Raw genomic sequence first — 15,792 nt, forward strand, 5'->3', positions numbered from 1 at the left:
CCTGTGTTTTATGTGTGTTCATTATTATGCTTTTGACAAAAGATGATCAAACACTGATGAGAGATGATTTTTCCTATTATGATTGTCTGTATCAATCATTGTGATTGAATGTTTCAATCTTATTCTACTTTGTGATGTAATTAATGTAAGGTGAGACCACACTCGAATCTGGAGACGCCTATTGAGTTAATTATTGACCAAATTATTATTAGACTAATGTTTTAGGTTATCATAAATGATAAAAAGAGTGGACTGTTAGGGAAATAATTGTCCTAGACTCCTAGATATGACGTACAGGACCAACCCTGACGTCTGTTTACCTCCTTTAAGGACACAGGCTGCTTCAGCCAATAATGTTATTGTTCCCATTCTGTGACCGGTCAATACTGGGTCACAGATGGTCTGTATTGTGGGTACACTGGGACACTTCCTTCTCTGTTGTCTGAGGACTCCAGGGCATGACATATCCAAGGCCATAAGTGGCGGAAGCTGGTAACTTAGTGTGCCCAAACTATCTAAAGCTATCTTATCAAAACATGTTGATGACTCTCTGTGGAACCAGTTAAATGGGCTGGCAAGAGAGAGGCTCTCCAGAATTGACGTGGCAACTCTACCGTGAAGTCAGAACCTCTGGCTCTTGGACTTGTGATGTGAATCCTCCGGCCGTAACTCCAAATAAATCACAGTGGTTTGACATCAAAGCTCCGACTCTTCCCGTGTCTCCTTCCTGAGTCGGTGACTCCACTGCACATGCTACACAGAAGTTTCCTCTACAACCTGCTGAACAAAGTGGAAAGTGTTTTTCATGCACTCCAGTTGCAGGGCACAAATGAGTTTGAACAGGACACAGAAGGCCTGAGGCAGGTTAGCCGGTCCATCCATCACCACATTCCCCTCCAAGACGATTGCCACACTGGATGGGTTGAGCTGAGGATTTTCTCCGACACAGAGGATTCCCAGTGGAGTTTGACTGTACACCTCCTTATCAGCCGCATCCTAACAGAGAAATAAAGAGATTGACATATAATTCTACATCGTCCACCAAAAAGTAGCTTCCACTGTTTATAATGAAAAGCATCATACATATTTAAAAAACATATCATATTTCATTTATATTGTTGGTGAATTAGTTAAAGACAATATATTAGGGGTGTAACGGTATCCGTATTCGTCCCGTACCGTCACGGTTCGGACGTCACGGTTCGGCACACGCAGTCACACGACGAATACACCTTTTTTTTATGAGTGGGAAAAAAGTGTCATTCAGGGCAGTATCCTATCCACTACACTATATATAATCCAGGGGGCAGTATTGCGCCTAAAAGCTGTTTGCCAGCCGCCCTTAAACAACAAATGAAGAACAAGAAGAAACACAACAACAAAACGAACAAAATACAAGAAGAAGAAAAGTTAGTATGGCGATTTCAGATAACACACAGGAGCTAGAACCCACCTGCTTCTTTTAAATCAGCTGTGTGGGAACATTTCGGGTTCCCTGTGCACTACAATAACGATGGAGTGCGAGTGGAGGATCGGATGAGGACGGTGTGTCGGCGTTGTTAGACAGCGTTGCGGTATGCTAATGGTAACACACGCCAAACCGGAGCCGGCAAAAGTCAACAGCTGATCCCCGCTGTTTTTAAGAAGCCAAGAGACATGAGAGCCGAGAGACCAAAATAAATAACGGAAGCTTTTGGCATATGTTTTTCAACGACTTTGCGCTCTTGAAACACTTTCTTATTATTTATGATGTCATATTTTCAAGATATTCTTTTTAGTTCTACAGCTTGATGAAACCTTTTTATTTGACATCAGCCATTATAGATAATATGGCCATCTGAGTGTGTGTGGTGCTGTTTGTGGTTTGTTTTTAAACTGTTTAATACAGTTCATTATTCAAAAAGAGTTCTTTATTTTTAAACTGAAACTTGCACTACTGTTCAATCATAAATAACAACAAACCTGGAATTATGCATTTGGGACTTTTTTTTGCTTTTTCTTGTACCGAACCGTACCGAACCGTGACCTCCAAACCGAGGTACGAACCGAACCGTGACTTCTGTGAACCGTTACACCCCTACAATATATATAAGGAATAGTGCAAGTTAAATTTAGTTCCGTATTTTTTTAAACTCTGAATAATGTCCCGGGTCAATTTCACCCAAAAATTACCAAAGGGTGCAAAATGTGAACATAACACAAGGGTTAAAGTCACTTACGGTGCAGGTCTTGAAGAAGGCAGAAGGCTCATCCCCCAAGATGATTGGCAGTCCCCGAACACAAAGGCATCTGATGTCTGTTGGCTCAGTGGTCTAGAATATAGTGGAGATAACAAAGAATGGTCATATATTCATCAAATACATTCTACAAACTCTACACAATTACTTTATTGCAAATATACTTGAAAGTAAAGGAGAGGACAAAAGGAGATGACATGATGGGAGAATAGAAAAGGGAGAGAACATAATTTCTTCTTGACCAAAGAATATAATAGGAAACAAAACAAGAGAGCAAAGCAAACAAGGGAAAAGAGGAAACAATGACACATGAAGAGATGCAATTAAATTGACAGGACAAGAGCAGCAAATGAGAGAAAAGAAGAGATGAGAAGGAAGTCAAAGGGACCGAAGAGGAACAAGGAGAGAGGAAAGAGATTGGGTAGACAGATGTTATCTTAAGTAAACCCACCTTTGTCTGACTTAAAAGCTCAGACAGAAATTGGCCAGTGGCACCCTTCTTCTTCCTAAAGAGGTCCATCAGGCTCGGAGAGAAACGGTCAAGTGCATCGAAGAAGTTGTCCTTGAGATTTTTCCCCACCACTCTGTTGAACTCGCAATAAACCTGAAACACAAAAGAGAACAAACCATGTAAAACTGTCAAATAAAATCATCCTTGGTGAAACAAATAAGTGCATTTTTTTTATTTAGACAGCTTTTGCTTGCTTCACCATCTGATTTTTCAAGATGCCTCTGTGCACTTCTCACAGTAATATCTTAATAAAATCAGATATTTAAGTAGGTATGAGGATATAACTACATTTTATGAACATTACATTTAGAACACAAAAGGACAAACAAACCTGGGGAGGTTTCAGCCTGGAACCTCCACCCCGCTGCGGGACCCGTGGTGGGACCCCCGAGTCAGACGATGCGTCTTGGTCACGCTTCATATCGGCCCGGCCCGGGAAGAGACACGCAGCACACCCTCGCGGCCATCAGAGTCGAACCCGCAGTTCGGAGGAACCGACCGCCAGGACACCGGCACTAGGCCGGTGGAGGCCCTCCGATGGTGGGTCGCGTTTGCCATTCTATCAGTGAGAAGAGAGGACAAAAATGCAACAAGAATTGTCAAAATCGGTTAATATATGGATGAGTGGTGGGGGTAACGGCTGGACACAGGCCGTGGGGGGACACCCGAGACCGGGCTATGTCCCCGTTAGAAGGAACCAGGTGAAATAGCCAAAAAAAGACAAATTAATAAAACCGGGGGAAATAGGGGGAAAAGTGACAAAAAGTGTCCGCAAATAGGCACTCGTGAGGCGGGCAGAGTCCCCTGTTAACTCCCGTTACATTCCTCCATGGTTTGAGCGAAAAATGGCTAAGTCAACTATTACGAGAACCAGGATGGGGGGTTCAAAAGGCCTGCCCAAGGCCGACCCAAAGTGCATGGTGAGCGGACTCATCACCTCCGTGATAGTGGAGGTGTCCTGAGAGTGGAACCTGCAGGCAGACCCCTCTCAGGCTGACAGGCAGGTAGGCCATCCAGCTATTTTAGCCGGGCCGGCTAAAATGATTGGTCGTGCTTTTTACAGTGCTACGGCTTCCACAGATGAACATTTTGTATGTATTTATTGTCAAAGCATTTCATATATGCATTGCTATCAGGATGTTAAGAGCATTCCATGGAATATAACGATAAGTGTTTCTGAAATAAATTACATACCCCACCTTTAAGGGACGTTAATCAACAACATCTGATAACGTAATGTGGTCGCTAATGTTAGCTAAATGGCGTCTCACCTGATGTAGTAGCACAAAGCAGCCGTCCAAGCGCCACCCTCCTCTCCCTATGATGGAAGCCTGAGACAGCCTGTGGCAGGGTTCGAGCGTCCGGCGTTAATGTGCGGTGGTGTCCGACTCACACGACTAAAAGAAAGGTGACAAAAACAGCAACTGGGTGAAAAAAAAATCTACGTCTTTCAGTGAACACGAACAAGTGAAAAAAGTACAGCACTATCTGTTTAAAACTATCTGCACCTCGTAGCCTACTATCGCTCAGTAAAAGTTAACAAAAGCGAGGGAAACACACATTGCCTGACTGCAGTAGCGTAGAAGTGCTGCAGTTAAGTGAGGTAAATCAAATGAAAACTTAATGCGGTCGCTATTAAGATCTAGATCCCTCCGTGGGCTCCATGATCACACTGCGGGGATCCCCCCCCCCTAATGACCACCTAGCAGCACATTCTACCGCTTATTACACGGCTACATACTAAAATAACAAACAAATTATTCATAATATCGATTTTTAAATGATTTAATTGACTTAAAAATGATCGTAATGCTTCCGCCAAAATAAAAAGTCCGTTCCACGGAACGAATGGAACTTTAATTCAGAAAATAAACGGCAGCATTATTCGAATTTATCTGTAACTGTCAAAGTCTGTTAACATTTTATTTTCCTCTAACAAGTACTTAAACAATGCGAGAGAAGCCCACACCGTGTTCCCGCCAGTTGATACTTCCTGTGGCTGTGTTACACCCAAAAGTACGAGAATTCAACCAAGCCCTGTTAGCTAAATCACTCACCAGATTCAGTAGATAAGGCAGCCGTGCAGCGTCCTTCCTTTGGAAGCGTAGACAGCGCGGTGAAAGGGTGCAAGTCCGTCGTTCAAAGTGGGGTTGCGTCCGACTGAGAAATTGCGAGCTGGAAACGTGGCTGCGGCACATTAAAAGATCCTTCTCTTTCCCATAATGCATTGCGAACATGACTAAAACTTAATAATGTGAAGTTACTTAACTTAAAATTATTGACACATTGCTTAACTAACACATGTAAGTATTATATGCTTACATTTGGTAGTCAGCAAGTAGAATAAGCTTACATTTGATAGTAATGCAATGAAACTTAAATAATGTCAGTAATTTGTAATTCATTATTTAATTAGATATGAACTCCGGGCTAACAGTGTACAGGCGATGACGTCACGTTTGCGCGTCCCCGCGAACAGGGCTTCAATCTACGGCAAGGCTTCAATCTACGGCACAACACCGGCGCCGTTGCGGTGTGAACAGGAAAAAACGGCGCTTTTCAGGCTCCAGCTCCGCTGGTGTGAAAGGGGCATTAAAGTGCTGCTTTAACTGCGCGCCTTCCTGCTGCCTTGCTTGGGCCGACACTCGAAGTGTGGAAGTCACTGAACTCTGGGGCTAACTCCCTCTATCACTTGTCCTTACTTTGGCCAACTTGATTTAAATTAGTTTGTTTATTTTTATTTTGTTTAACTGAACCTTTTCTCTTTTGATTTGTTTTATTCTTAAATGTTTACACAAGTTATCTGCTTATGAGAACATATTTGATATTGTGTTTGTTTATTACTTTGATTTACTTATTTAGCCCCCATTAACTGCGTTTCCCTCTGGTTTCCCTACTTAGTTACTGAGAGCTGAATGTGGTGGTGCTGGTGTCAAAGATGGTGGTTTTCCTCTCTTCTTTTGTGTGTGATGTGCTCCCCCGGGATTTGATTTCCTGCACGTATGACTGGGGGGATTTAAGTTTGGTTTGTTTGGGGATCCTTCCACTCATTCGTCGACCCTATCCCCCCACTGGTAAGCCTCAGCCCCTAATTCATTTTTCCCTTTTTTTTGCTACAGCCCTGTGCGACTGTTTTTAACTGCATTTTAACTATTAACTTGTGCTAAATAAAATTGTATATTTTTGATAACTTGAAACCGCATCTCTTGCTCCATTAGTATTCGAACCTATGTGTCCTCTCTATAACTGAAAGAAGTGTTAATATTTCCTTGGGTGAAACTCCCAAGGTGGCGTTGTCGGAATTGTGAATGGTGTAATCAAACCAACTTTAACAAATACATTCACCTATCCTCCCCTCTGCGGCTACTGTCACAAACTGGCGTTGTCGGCAGGATTTACTTTTTGAGAGCAGAGACGTGTGTTTCAATTATTTTCATTATTATTAGTGTTGCATTGTGGCCATTGCTAGCTAGTTTACCCTGTATTTATTGTGTTCAGAAGCAAAACAGCAGTTGGTTTCTTGTGGACCTTTGGTAAGTCAGGGTTTGTTCTTGTGTATTGCCTGTCTATTTTGGTGCCCTGTCCCCACTGAATTAGCAACGGTGTAGCTATGGAGGGAGAGTTACAAGAGTTGAGGGATTTAGTTGCCCAGTTGAAAGCAGACAATGAGAGGCTGTTGCAGGAACGGGCTGTGGAGGTGCCTGGTCCTCCTAGTGCTGCACCTTTAACTGCTACTGTTAGCTCTTCTAATCCTTCCAATGCTAGTGCCCATTAATTGTACTGTCATTTGACATTACTCTCTCGTTCAGTCACTCACACCTACGCTGTCATTGGAGGCAGTCGCAATTTCTACAGGCTCGCACTTACCTGTTAGCAGCATCTGTTAGCAGCATCTGTTAGCAGCATCTGTTAGCAGCATCTGTTAGCAGCATCTGTTAGCAGCATCTGTTAGCAGCATCTGTTAGCAGCATCTGTTAGCAGCATCTGTTAGCAGCATCTGTTAGCAGCATCTAGCTCTCCTGCTTACACACTTTTAGCCATCCCTGCTTATACAAGTAGTAGTTTTAGTTGTCTGCGAACTGTGGAGGCCTACTCCCACCTGTCGAGTGCGGCTGTACTGAGGTGTTTTTCCTCCGGAGACGTCGCGAAGAGACGGAGCGGCTCCACCTGTTGCTGCATGCGATCTGCGATTTATGGAGAACTGCTCGTCGCGAAGAGACGGAGCTGCTCCACCTGTTTGCTGCCTGCGATCTGCGATCTACGGAGGCCTGCTCCCACCTGTAGAATACGGCTGTACTGGAGAGTTTTTTACCCCGGAGTCGTCGCGGAGAGACGGAGTGGATCCACGCTTCGGGCTTGGCCTGCTTCCACCGGGCGTGTGCTGCTGTGCGGAGGAGGATTTTACCACCGCTGGGGCCTGCTTTCCACCTGTCCTGGTTCTGCTGTTGCAGAGGCCTGCTTTCACCCCGGGGATACCACGGAGGGACCGGAGCGCTTCCACGCTGCTGTTTTCGCCTGTCCTTTGCTGCTGTGCTGATTTTGCTCCAGGAACATCGCGGATACTGTGTGCTGGTCTGGGAAAATGGCCCATATCGGGATTCTGCTGTGCCTGTTAACTGTTTTGGACTATGAGAAGATCTCTAGTCATTCTGAGAAGACTACTGGATTCAGGTCTGTTCTGCCACCCGCAGTGGGCATCCCCTGAAAAGGTTCAGATGTGTTGCTCAAACAATTACCGGTTGATGGTTCTTCAGGACTGCTTCTTAAGCTCAAATCACACTCTGGCAGACTTTTCTGGTGTTTCTAAATTAGATGACAATGTATTTGTGTCGTTTAAGAGGAAAAGATGCCTGGTTTTGTTGTTGTTATTACTGTCAGGAAATGTACAACCTAACCCTGGTCCGCCCAGTAGTAGTAGTCAGATCGCTACTCCTGCTGATTTTAAAGCTAGGTCTGGGTTGGGTTTCATCCACTTGAATGTGCGCAGTCTGTTAGGTAAACTAGATTTTGTCCGTATCTGGGCAAAATCGACTGACGCTGACGTCGTTGTTTTATCAGAAACATGGCTAAACAAATCTATTTTGGCCTCTGACATTGCCTTAAATGGTTTTAATGTGTATCGTACCGACCGGCCTAATAAAGGTGATGGCGTTGCCATTTATGTTAAGAATAAGTTCAGTGTAACCACATTAGTTTCCAAATCGATCAGTAAGCAATTTAAATTTTTAGCCATAAATATAGAAGTGGCAAAGGGTCAACAGGTCAGTGAGTTGTTACAGACCCCCCTCAGCTGTCAAAGACTCCTTGTCTTCACTAGCAAATCTTTTATCACAACTAGACTACAAGGAAATAGTGCTACTTGGAGATTTTAACTGGGACTGGTTAACTGCAGTGTCAGAGGATTTTAAAAACCTTTGTATCTCTTTGAATGTTACTCAGATTGTTGACAGTCCTACTCGCCCAAATATTAAGTCCCCTAATAAATCCTCCCTAATTGATCTCATTTTAACTAATGTTCCCCATAAATATTCATCTGTGGGAGTATTTGCAAATGATCTGAGCGATCACTGTGTTGTAGCCACAATTAGGGACACTAAGGTCCAAAAGGTTAAACCTCGCATTATCATTAAGAGAGACAAAAAACATTTTGTTGAGCAGGGTTTTGTGCATGATCTGTTTGATTTTGATTGGGGTAAAATCGATCTGTGTGCTGATGTGGAAACCGCATGGTCTTATTTTTATCTTGGTTTTATGGAGATCATTGATAGACATGCACCCCTGCGTAAATTTAGAGTAAAGGGACGAGACAATCCTTGGTTTTCTGCTGAGCTGTCTAGTCTCCTTCATGAGAGAAACAAGGCCTGGGCAAAGGCTAGGCAATCAGGCTCAGAGGTAGAGTGGCTGCGTTTTAGGTAGCTAAGGAATAGCTTCACTTCAAATGTCAAAAGTACAAAGTCGAAGTACTATTTGTCAGTTACCACAGAAAACCTAAATAATCCTAGGAAATGTTGGAAAGCAATAAAATCGATATCCACCGGTGAGATCCGTAATGAGATACCTCCGTGCATTACCACAGCATCTGGCACTATATCGGACAGGGCTACTATGCTAAATTGCTTTAATGAGCATTTTGTGTCCTACGGTTCTATGTTTGATTCTGTGACTAACTCTGCTTCTGTGAACACCCCAATCCGTGACTCTGAACAATGTGGTCTGGAAAACCCTTTCAGTTTTACTCCTTTTACTGTCAATGTTATTCATGAAGCCTTATCTAAGCTAGATCCTAAGAAACTGGCTGGCCCGGACAACGTAGAACCTTTCTTTTTAAAGATAGCTGCAGATTTTATTGCTCTTCCTCTTACTACTCTTTTTAACCTCTCCCTCAGCACAAATGCAATTCCAACAGTATGGAAGTCAGCTTATGTCTTGCCTTTGCTAAAAGGAGGGGAGGCAACTATTTTAAATAACTATAGGCCAATCTCTAAATTGTCAGTTCTGGCGAAGATGCTCGAACGCCTAGTGAGTGAACAGGTAAAGGAGTTTTTATGTAAAAATGATATCCTGTCTAAACATCAGTCAGGCTTCAGAAAACAACACAGCACCATCACTGCCACAATGAAAGTGGTGAATGACATTAAGAGTATTTTAGACAATAAGCAGAGTTGTGCAGTGTAGAGGAAACTTCTGTGTAGCTATACAGTGGGAGTCACCGACTCAGGAAGGAGACACGGTAGGAGCAGTAGCTTTGATGTCAAACACTGGTGGTTTATTTGGAGTTACGGCCGGAGGATTCACATCACAAGTCCAAGAGCCAGAGGTTCTGACTTCACGGTAGAGTTGCCACGTCAATTCTCGAGAGCCTCTCTCTTGCCAGCCCATTTAACTGGTTTCGCAGAGAGTCATCAACATGTTTTGATAAGATAGCTTTAGATAGTTTGGGCACACTAAGTTACCAGCTTCCGCCACTTATGGCCTTGCATATGTCATGCCCTGGAGTCCTCAGACAACAGAGAAGGAAGTGTCCCAGTGTACCCACAATACAGACCATCTGTGACCCAGTATTGACCGGTCACAGAATGGGAACAATAACATTATTGGCTGAAACAGCCTGTGTCCTTAAAGGAGGTAAACAGACGTCAAGGTTTGTCCTGTATGTCACATCTTGGCGTCTATGATAATTATTTCCATAACATGCAGCTCTATTTATTGACCTTTCCAAAGCGTTTGATACCGTCGATCATCGCATCTTAAAGCAGAGGCTACTCAGTATCGGCATATCCAGCCATGCAGTGGGTTGGTTTGTGAACTACCTCTCTGAAAGGTCCCAATGTGTTCACTTTGATGGGCTGTCTTCTGAGTGGTTAAACATTGCTAATGGTGTTCCTCAAGGTTCTGTTTTAGGTCCACTTTTATTCTCCATATATATCAACAGTTTAGGTGAAAATGTGGATGAAGCTACTTTACATTTGTATGCTGATGATACCGTGATGTATTGTGCAGGTCCCTCCATTAAGGAGGCTGGTGTTAAATTACAGGCTGTTTTTAACATTATTCAGACTCAGCTCTCTGAACTTAAGCTTATTTTAAATGTTGATAAAAACCAAGGTAATGCTATTTTCAAAAGCTAAAAAGACACCAGAGCCTGTTTTGGATATTGTTACTATGCAAGGACAAGTACTTGAAGTGGTTACCAGTTATAAATACCTAGGTATCTGGCTTGATGATTGTCTTACTTTTAAACTTCATGTCAATAACCTGCTTAAAAAGCTGAGGGTTAGACTAGGTTTCTTTTTCAGAAACAAGTCCTGTTTCTCTTTTGAAGCCAGGAAAAGGCTAGTCACTGTGACCTTTTTACCTGTGCTGGACTATGGTGATTTGATTTATATGAATGCACCTGCCTATTGCCTGGAAAAGTTAGATGCCGCCTATCACAGTGCCCTGAGATTTGTTACTAACTGTAAAGCACTTACTCATCACTGTACCCTGTATGCCAAGGCAGGTCTGCCTTCACTAACTGTACGGAGGCTCAGTCATTGGTACATGTTCATTTACAAAGCCATGTTGGGTAAACTACCTTTTTATATCTGCTCTCTGATCTCTCGACGAATTGAAAGTACATATTGCCTGAGATCTCATGATGTTGTTTTATTAAATGTGCCAAGTGCTAGGACTGTCTTAGGGAAGAAAGCTTTTAGTTGTGCAGCTCCACTAAATTGGAACAGTCTGCAAACATGTTTAAAACTGAGCACTTTGGTTCCCCTGCATCATTTTAAAACTCAGCTGGGTGACATGCTGTTTGATACTCATGGTACCTGTCTCTGTAAATAGAGTTTGTAAACTGTACCCTGTACATTATGTTGTTTGTCATCCTTATTGTTGTTCTGTTGTTTTTATGTTACATGTAACTAATGTCCTGCAGGTCACCCTTGAAAAAGAGATCTTTTGATCTCAAGGGGCTTTCACCTGGTTAAATAAAGGCTACAAACAATTCAGCGGATAGACTGGTTTTTGTGCCCCGAGATAGGAAATGTCCTATGTTTAGGGGGAGATCAGGAATAGGGTTGAGTGAGTGGATTTTTTTGCTACAGCCCTGTGCGACTGTTTTTAACTGCATTTTAACTATTAACTTGTGCTAAATAAAATTGTATATTTTTGATAACTTGAAACCGCGTCTCTTGCTCCATTAGTATTCGAACCTATGTGTCCTCTCTATAACTGAAAGAAGTGTTAATATTTCCTTGGGTGAAACTCCCAAGGTGGCGTTGTTGGAATTGTGAATGGTGTAATCAAACCAACTTTAACAAATACATTCACCTATCCTCCCCTCTGCGGCTACTGTCACACTTTCATCAATCCTCAATAATTAACATTAATAGAACGTTATATTGATAAATTACTCACTAAATTTACGATTCATTTAACTTATTTTCTTCCAAAAGTTAATTACCCAAAGCCTCTGTACACCCCCTTCTATTTACATGTAATGGTTTGGTCCTGCCTCCAAACGTGGTGCGCAGGGCCGCCCCTCCCTACAGGCCAATCACGCAGGCTGCATGGGGCCCCGCCTTGAGCAGGGGGCCCCGCCCAGAGAGCCTCAGCTGCTGTGCGCAGTTCTCCGCACACGCCCCGCGAGAGTGAGAGTGAGAGGTGACAAGGGGAACACGTCTGTAACCCGACACCGTTGCAATGAATCGACATCTGACCAATCACGGCTTTGATACGGCCACTAGTGCAGGTGAAGAGATGTCGGTGAAAAGACAGTTTCAGTCCGGAGCAAGCAAGAGGGGGAACAAAAAAAACGTGAAAAAACTAGAGCATCACTCGAAGGTGGGTTATTGTATGAGTCAAATGTACAACTTGTGAATGTTGTATAAGTCAAATTGCCAATTGCCATATTAAAACATCAGCTGCAATTCACGACATGAAGAAGGCAGTCTCTGCAGAGCATATAGGCTAATGGAGATGCAGTTATTTCCAGCATTCTTTATTTAACATTCATTCAAGTATGTGATGCCTTTTATCTGCTAATGTACAGGAGGAAGAGTGATACACTGTCTGTCTAGTTAGCTTACATAACAGTTAAAGTTTACAGCCTAAAAAACATTGAGCATTTTTTCCCCTTTTATTCATTTTTATGTCAATTTGCACATTTCATGGTGACGCTCAGCCTCTCTCCTTAACTCCTAACGGCCTGTCCACACAGCGGCGTTGGAAGCTTCTTCCAACGCTTCTGCCCATTCACTTTGAATGGGGTGACGTCACTTTTCGCCGAACTGCATTGTGGGAAGCAGTGGCGAGCCGTCAGGGCCCTCTAGGCCCTGAGGGCCTAAGATATTCTAAAAAATAATATTTGAAAACATAATTTTTTTTTTTTTTTTTTTTTTTTTTTTTTAAATATTTTTTTGTTGTTACATTTTTCATTAGTTTTACCGAAATAACTTGATTTAATTGTATTTAAATAATATATAAGAAATAAATCCTTCGAATCTGCCTGTTCAGTTTATGTTGGAATGTGAAGGGTTAAATGCCGTCTCTGCGAGTTATGTGAAGACGGGAGGGCTTGTTGTTCCCTCTGTACATTCACAGAGGGCCAGCTATAGTAACTCAACGAGAGAGTAATGTCAAATGACAGTACAATTGACCAATCATATCTTCCCTCTAAATGGGCGGGCTTTATTTTTGCGGACTTTATGACAAGTTCTGCCCGCTGTGAAGTCTATGCAAGTGGTGCAGTGACGCATCCTAAAACCCGGAAGTAAGCTTCGCTCGGATTCCCTCGACAGAAAGCAACGGGATTTCTCCATAGGATTTTGGAAAATAGCTGGAAATAAGGTCTGTGGAAAACGAACCTGTTAGATAAATGCACGTTGTGTTCAGCCGGATAATATCCACATGTCTACCCTACTTTTATTATTTTCGAATCATAAATCTAATCGATAGATTTATGATCGATAGATTTATGATCGATAGATTTATAATTAGCATAAGTTCGTTCATGATTGCTCACTTCAGTGATAGTGATGACATCGTTGCGAAATTATTAACCGAGTCATTTTCAAGATTGAGTTACAATGATAAACTGGAGTGGCAAATGATCAGCTGATCAGAGGGCCTATGTATACAAGTCACAGCTCGCCACTGGTGGGAAGCAGAGCCAGGGCCGGCCCTCGGCATAGGCAGTATAGGCGAATGCTAAGGGCGCATCAACCCATAGGGGGCGCCGAAAATTGAAAAAAATAAAAAGTTAGAAATTTAAAAAAAAAAAATTTTTGTATTTCATAACAACACAATTTCCCGATTTTGGATCAACAAAGTACATCTTATTATCTTATACTAACAGAACTACGCCTATATTGCATACAGCGCCCATAAACTATGGCACACCCCCCCCCCCCCAAAATCAAGTTGAACTGCCCCAGTCCCAGTAAAAACCAGAGGTTTATGTGAAATTGTTCTTTTTTTTAAATAATGGTTTTAGTGTGCAATTATAGGTTTTAATTTTGTATTTGTATTCATTTAAAATAAATCAAACTCCCAAAAAACGTACACAGCTTCTGTGTGTTTTTATTAACATTGGAATTTACTGTGTAAGTGGCCGCGGGGGGGAGAGCTTTAGAGAGCTCTCTCCTGAAAGACTGAGAGGCTCTGATAAGCTCAGCTCAGTGAGGTTAAGGCACACCTTTATATGATCATTATAGTTATAAAAAAATAAGAGAATAGGTGAAAAACAGGTATAAAATACTGACAGTACAAAAAAGTTGTTATTAATAAACAAGAATACAGTTTGAAAGGGGAGTGATTTGTAAAACATCCATAAAGAAAAAGAAAATCTGCTTACAGTTCTGTTTCATATGGGTGTTGAGAGATGTATCCATAGATCTCCTAATGTTGCTCTCAAAGTGCACCAGATTGATGCTTTTAACTTCAATATTAAAAAAAAAAAGTCTTCCCGGGGGTGCATGCCCCCGGACCCCCCTAGAGGAGGTGAGGTCCCCCCCCCCCCACTTAAATCATGTTCAAATGGATAGGAAACTAAATACAGTTGAACACATCTTGTGTCAATATCTGTGTTTTGGTGGTCATGCCACAACCGTGCACGCGCGAATCATAGTGAGTGTCTGCATTTGGGGGGGGGGCGCCAGCTAAAATCTTGCCTAGGGCGGCAAATTGGTCAGGGCCGGCCCTGAGCAGAGCAGAGCTTTCCTGGCGTTTCAGGCTGCAAAAGTTGAGCAATGTTCAACTTTTTAAGCTTCTGAAGCTTTCGGTGGAAGCGTCAGCCAATCAAATAATATGCCAGTACAAGCTCTAGCCAATCAAACCGCTGCTTGTGTGTCCGGGGCGGGAGATTCATGTGATTGGTTGTTGGTCGAGCTTCAGACACGCCCGCCGGCAAGCTTTTTCCAAAGCCGCTGTGTGGACGGGCCGTAACAGTCATCGTCATGTCAACCACAACACAGAGAAATACTGATAGAAATGTGTGTGTTGATACATTGCTGACAGAGGGAACTACATTTGAATACAGATTTAAGAAATATCAGTTTTTGAGCATGTCATAAGCATGTTTTGTCTTGACTATATTACAACTATATTATAATAAAAATATAGTATTTATATTATTGAATTGATTATGATTATTATTATTAGTAGAAGTAGTTTATTTGCATTAATTATATTTTAATCTTTTTGAGGCTAGTATTTGGCAGGAAATGCAGACGTATTCACCTGTAAACGCACACTGAACGACATAAATGCACATTTACCATTTACCTCACTGTATACAAAGTAACTGTGTTGATAATAATAATAAACAGGAATTATATTTGCAAAGTAGCCTACTTTGTTTCCAAAAAAAATGTTTTCACTCCTGTCGGTTGGGGGGGGGGGAGGGCTCATCTCACAATGTCGCTTGGGGCCCCAAGTTGGCCAGGGGCGGTGCGGCATGGCACTTGCAGAGAGTGAAAGCATGTGAGGAGGGATGCTAGTACTTACTTAGCCTACATACGTGTGTTGTACTACGTTTCAACGACCAACAAAGTCAGGCTCTAAGAAAAGAAGAGAAAGACAAGAGAGAGGGACTAAAGGGCGACAGTATGTCACCCAGTTTTTCAGAAAAGGTGGGTGTGGTCCATGAGTGGTTGAAATTAGTCTGTTAGCTAATGTTTTTTTGTTTACTAAGCTGACATTAAGTAGCCTACTGTTAATATCTTTACAGAAAATTCAGAGGTCTTTAATTTCACTGCTCTTTTAGCTGATATTTAAAGGTATGGTAGGTAATTCACTTCAGAAACACTTTTTGTTATATTCCATGGAATGCTCTTAACATCCCGATAGCAATGAATATATTAAATGCTTTGACAATAAATACATACAAAAATGTCATCTGTGGAAGTCGTGGCGCTGTAAAAAGCACGACCAATCATCTGAGCCGGCCCGGCTTAAATGACTGGATGGCCTGCCTGCCCATCTGTGCGGGCTCTGTAAGGAACTCTGAAGGAAGGGGCAGATTTTTTTCGGTTGTGTATTTTCAAATTCTAGCGCACTCGA

At 42.4% G+C, this 15,792-nt stretch overlaps 1 long non-coding RNA gene across 1 annotated transcript; it reads right to left on the reverse strand.

The window, feature by feature from the left end:
- Positions 1-2,731: 2,731 nt before the first annotated feature.
- On the reverse strand, positions 2,732-5,104 carry LOC117545476. Its single transcript, XR_004568844.1, has 3 exons — positions 4,806-5,104; positions 3,080-3,307; positions 2,732-2,841 (listed from the first exon to the last, which is right to left on the reverse strand). It is a non-coding gene; the product is annotated as an uncharacterized LOC117545476 (long non-coding RNA).
- Positions 5,105-15,792: the final 10,688 nt, after the last annotated feature.

This window comes from Gymnodraco acuticeps, unplaced genomic scaffold, assembly GCF_902827175.1.
Source record: "Gymnodraco acuticeps unplaced genomic scaffold, fGymAcu1.1, whole genome shotgun sequence".
Lineage (NCBI taxonomy): Eukaryota > Metazoa > Chordata > Actinopteri > Perciformes > Bathydraconidae > Gymnodraco > Gymnodraco acuticeps.